This window comes from Scylla paramamosain, chromosome 15, assembly GCF_035594125.1.
Source record: "Scylla paramamosain isolate STU-SP2022 chromosome 15, ASM3559412v1, whole genome shotgun sequence".
In the NCBI taxonomy this organism is placed as follows: Eukaryota; Metazoa; Arthropoda; class Malacostraca; order Decapoda; family Portunidae; genus Scylla; species Scylla paramamosain.
This window is the reverse complement of record NC_087165.1, coordinates 4,746,012-4,751,011: the sequence shown is the minus strand read 5'-3', so window position 1 is coordinate 4,751,011 and position 5,000 is coordinate 4,746,012. Positions and strand designations below refer to the sequence as shown.

At 42.7% G+C, this 5,000-nt stretch overlaps 1 protein-coding gene across 5 annotated transcripts in view; it reads left to right on the top strand.

Annotated features, from left to right (window-relative positions):
* Positions 1-5,000, top strand: part of LOC135107294 (serine/threonine-protein kinase D1-like) — a 177,272-nt gene that overhangs the window by 96,946 nt on the left and 75,326 nt on the right. For all 5 annotated transcript variants that reach the window (XM_064016973.1, XM_064016970.1, XM_064016971.1 and 2 more), the window contains exon 3: positions 4,016-4,082. The gene's annotated coding sequence lies outside the window, so the exon portion shown is untranslated. The remainder of the gene's footprint in view (positions 1-4,015; positions 4,083-5,000) is intronic.

Sequence of the window (5,000 nt, the reverse complement as noted above, 5' to 3'; positions counted from 1 at the left end):
GCGCTAGACAGGAACGTGTGTGTGTGTGTGTGTGTGTGTGTGTGTGTGTGTGTGCATCAAGCAAGGGGTAGAGGTCAGCTGCGCAAGACTGTTGTGCGATAATAAATTTTCACTAATGGGGCACTTAAGTAATTTATTGAGGCAGGAGGTGGGGTGGAAGCGTGCTAGGCTGGGAGGACGTAACCTGAAGGGACAAGCACAGGCGGCTGACCCATCGTGCTCACCCAAGCCAGCGGTACTTAGGGCCAAATAAAGGAAGCACTGCCGCTGTGACTCTCGCGCCCAACACCCCTTACCACTCTGAGCTGAGATCAAGTGAATAGGCGGACCAAGGTGTGGGGGCTTCCTGCATCATGTTCTCTTCTATACGCCTACTGTATATTACGTACTTACTATACGAAAAGGAGGAGAATGAATAAATAACGCAATATTGGCTCGTGATATACATATGCATAATGAATGAAGTAATGAGTGCTGCGGGCAATGGTTCAGTGCAGTCACGGCACGGTGGTTCTGAATGGTGGTACGGCGTGCCTGCTGTATGTTACAACTTTTTTAATGCACATCACGAACAATCGCAGATTCGTCATTAGTGTGCATAATTTGTGGGCAGCGGCGTGAGAAATGAGTGAGGGCGGGCGGTCCCTGGCGAGCACCTGCTGTGTTAGTGGCTCTCCCTCCGCTCAGGCCGGCAGGAGTAGGAGAACAAGAGAGCATACAAACCTCACTTGCAAGCAACGCGAGGGAAAAGGGCTGCAGTAATCTCCTTCCAGTTGTTTTTTTCTCTTTATACTGCTTTGTATTGCTACTCTCATTTTATTCATTTAACACCACATGCGTTTTTTATATTCTAACTCGCAGCACAGACAGGGAGGAGGGTTGCAGTATTGCCCTTCTCATTGTGTCTTGTCCCTCTTTTACATGTGTACTGCTATTCCCCTTTCATTAATTTAACAGCACATGCGTTTTTATATTCTCTCTCCCTCACCCCGAAGCTGTAGGTCAAAAGCAGGCCCAGCTGTCGTCACGGAGCAGACGCTGAGGCGAGACACTGCTGATTACCTTCACTGCTGCTGCCGCTACCACACGCTCGCCGCCGCCAAACTCATGCGCCGCCTCCAGGCTCGAAAACTGACGAGAAATTATTACCGAAATGCCGCCACTTGTGGATTAAAAAGTTGCCGCTGTCTGTGCCGCGCCTTGTCCCGGGAGACGCGTGTTTGTTGCATGTGATAACGGTGTACTCGTTTAGGCAATTCAGCTTTATTAAATCTTATGCACCCAGCGGCTCGTCCAAGGACACTTCGATCACTTTCGTGTTCGAATTAGTCAGGAAGTGAATGTGATATTAGACCGGTATCCTCCCTCTGTTTTATCTCATCATTATTGTAATATTGTTATCTTTTCTATTAACCCTTTCGCTGGGATATATAACGATTCCCAGCACTAAAGAGAGTATGAAATCTTTATAAGCACCTTCAAGAAAGAAACGGATGAAAAGAAATAGATTTTGCAATTTCTAGCCGGTATAACGTTTGGAAGCGGCTGTATAGCGGGAAGAAGTGTGGTTAAAGAAAGATGTACGTACCAAATAGCAGTGAAGGGGTTGAACTGTATAAATGTACTAGTACCACTCCTGACGTAGGAGCTATAGCCGGGAAGTGAACGTGATATTGGAGCGGCAGCTTCCCTCTCTGTTTCATCCTAGTATTGTTGTGGTGCCATTATTACTTTTTTATATGAAACTGTAGAACTGTACCCTCAAGGACAGTTACACAGGTAATTGTAACCAAGTAAATGTGATATTGCACGGGTAACACTCTTTTATGTAATTGGTATACTATTACGAGACTTTTTTTATATATATTTTTTTAAATTTCATCTTTATTCTTTTCATTGTTTTCTTTCTTTTCTTTCTTTCCTTTCGTTCTTTACTCTTCTCTTTTACCCATTTACTTATGCTATTACGAAACATGATTTTTTATTTATTTTATATTTTCTTTTCTTTACCCCTTTTTCTTTCTTCCTTTCTTTTCTTTCGTTCTTTACTATTTTATCTATCTGTTTATTTATTTTGCTATATTTCTTTCTCTCTTCTTACTAACTCCGTCTGCACCGTCTCGGCATTCGACGTAGCTCGGCAATCATCTTATCATCTTGCCGGGGACAGACAGGTTTAGTCTGGCTGGGTTCGGCTTTTCGTAATCCATCTACCTCATTTGCTCACCACAATGCAGATGATTACGTTCGCAGCCACCGCCTCACAGACACACACACACACACACACACACACGTAGATGTTCTTGTTCTTCCCTCCTCGCCAGTTCTCACTTTTCGTTGCTGCTGCCCCGCTGTGTGTGTGGGAGGCGGGGATTGGCTGCGGGAAGTTGGATATTACAAGTGTAGAGTCCTGCTGGGTGGCTGGCTGGGTCTCTGGCTCTGGCTTGGTGGCTGGTCCCCGTACTGCTGTAGTGAAACATGTGCAAGTTACGCTGCATATTACTCGCGTTCTAAAAATATCCACACTTGTATCTGGTGCCATATTTACTCTGGTTTTGACCTGGTAACCTATTGGTGTGTTTTATGGACTGAGTGAGAGAGAGAGAGAGAGAGAGAGAGAGAGAGAGAGAGAGAGAGAGAGAGAGAGAGAGAGAGGGGGAGGGTTTCCTTAAAAATCATGCACCTGGGAATAGATTTTTGTTTATGCTTTTTCATCCTCTGTTGTCTCCTTTTCCTAATTTTAGTTTCTTTGTTCCTTTGTTTTGTTTCCGCTGTTTTGCTTCCTTCAGCTTTTTTTTTTTTCGTTTTGTTCTTTCCTTTGTTGTTTTTTTCCCCGTTTCTTTTTTTTCATTATTTTTTCGTTTCTTTCTTCCTTTCATCATTTTGGTCTATTTCTTCTTTTTTTTGGTCCTTTTTTCGCCTCTTCTTGCGTTCTTTTTTTGGTTACAAGAGATATTACGTTATTGAAGGCGCTCTTGTTCTCTGGTTCTTCTTTATTACATCAAAGTAATTCTCGGCACTCTGGAAATAAAGGAAAAATGATGTGCAAATGTAAAGGTGGATGTTAGCTTTTATTATCAACACATACGACAAATTTAAAAGGAGTAAAAAAAAAAAAGAAAAAGAAAGGGTGGTAAGATTGGAGGTAACAACGGAGATATTTTCATAATCTTTATAACGTACGGCAGATTAAGAAAATGATAATAAATAAATTGTAAAGATGGAAGGTATTATATATATTTTTTTCTTCTCCACTATTATTACATGCAGCAAACTGAATATGAATAAAGAATATGCGTAGAAGGAGGAGGCTGATTATTATTATTATTATTATTTTATTTATTTATTTTTTTTCATCATTATTACATACAGCAAACTTAAAAAATAAATAAAAATAAAAGAGTGATGAAAGTGCAAAGGTGAAAGGCAATAGATCTTTTATAAAAGGTAAAGGAACGGGTAAAGATTTTTGTAAACATCCCTGCTTAAGACTTTTTTACTCTTATCTACCAAACTAAAGAAGAAAAAAAGATAATAATTCAAATAATAATATAAATAATAAAGAAAATGCAAAGATCGGAGGTGATATACATTTTTGTCATTATTACTACTTCAGATTCCGTCTAGCTATCCCTCAGTTTATTTGTCTATCTTTGTCCGTCTTTCTGTCTGTCTGTCTTTATGTCTATCTATCTATCGAGTTATCTGTGACTATGCTTGTCTGTTTTTCTGTCTGTTTACCTGTCTGTACTTATCTCCCTGTCCTTCTGCCCGTCTGTCTCTCTCTCTCTCTCTGTCTTTCTCTCAGTATCTGTCTATCAGTTTAAATGTCTGTCATTCAGTCAGCCAGTATTTGTCAGTCTTTCTATAATTTTCTTTCTTTATGTCTGTATATATGTACGAGTATTTCCTTACCTGTCTATCTACTTACCTACCTGTCTCTCTCGCTACCCATATATATATACCTACCTACCCATCTCCTTACCCATTTACCTGACGAGTCTCTCTATTCCAGGTAAGCAGTCCCTCCCGTACACCTTGCGCCGTGCCATCACAGCGCCCCAAGCTGGCCCGTCACCTGAGTAAGTCGATAGCCGAGTACGGTAATTTGTCCCGCATGTACGATAGCAGGTAAGCAATGTACGGGAGGTTAGTGTGTGTGTGTGTGGAGGAGGAGGAGGAGGAGGAGAAAGAGGAGGAAAAGGAAAGACAAGAAGAGAAAAGAAAATTAAGAATAGAAAGACGACGAAGAAGAAAAAGAGAATAAGAACAAGACGACTGACACCACCACCACCATCATCCATAATAACATTAACAAAAACGACAACAGGAAGAAGAGGAGGAGCAGGAGGAGGAGCAGGAGGGGGATCAGGAGGAGGAGGAGGAGGCAGGTGCTCTTAGGCCTTGCTCGTGTTTTACCGGGCGAAGAGGACAGGTGTTGTCGAGGGACGTAATATTCTGGAGGAGTGAGTGAGACGCGACCTGAAAGACACACACACCCTGGGCTGGGCTGGGCTGGGCTGCTTCAAGGGAGGAGGCACGCATTGTTTGCATTACTGCGGCAGGGAGAGGCGAAGTGGAGGCTGGACGTGATCGTGGTGTGGAGAGATATAAATAAATAGATAGTATAAATAAATAAAAATAAATGAGGAAGAATCTCAACCCTTTCCTTTTCTCTGTGTTTTTCATCTCTTCTTACTCCTACTCCCCCCTCCCGATCTTCTTCTTCCTCCCTTCTTGCTCCTCCCTTCCTCCTTCTCCCTTTCTCCTTCTCCTCCCTTTCTCCTTCTCCTCCCTTCCTCCTCTTCTTCGTCGCCGTTATTGTTGTCATCGTTCTATTCGTGATCTTCCTCCTCCTCCTCCTCCTCCTCTGATCAAGAATGCCCTGCCCACTCCCCCAACAGAATAAATCTCTCAGCAGTGAACCCGTCTCCCCTCACTCACCTTGCTTCACCCCTCATCCTTCATCCCTCACCCTTCTCGCCTCCCCTCTCAGGCCT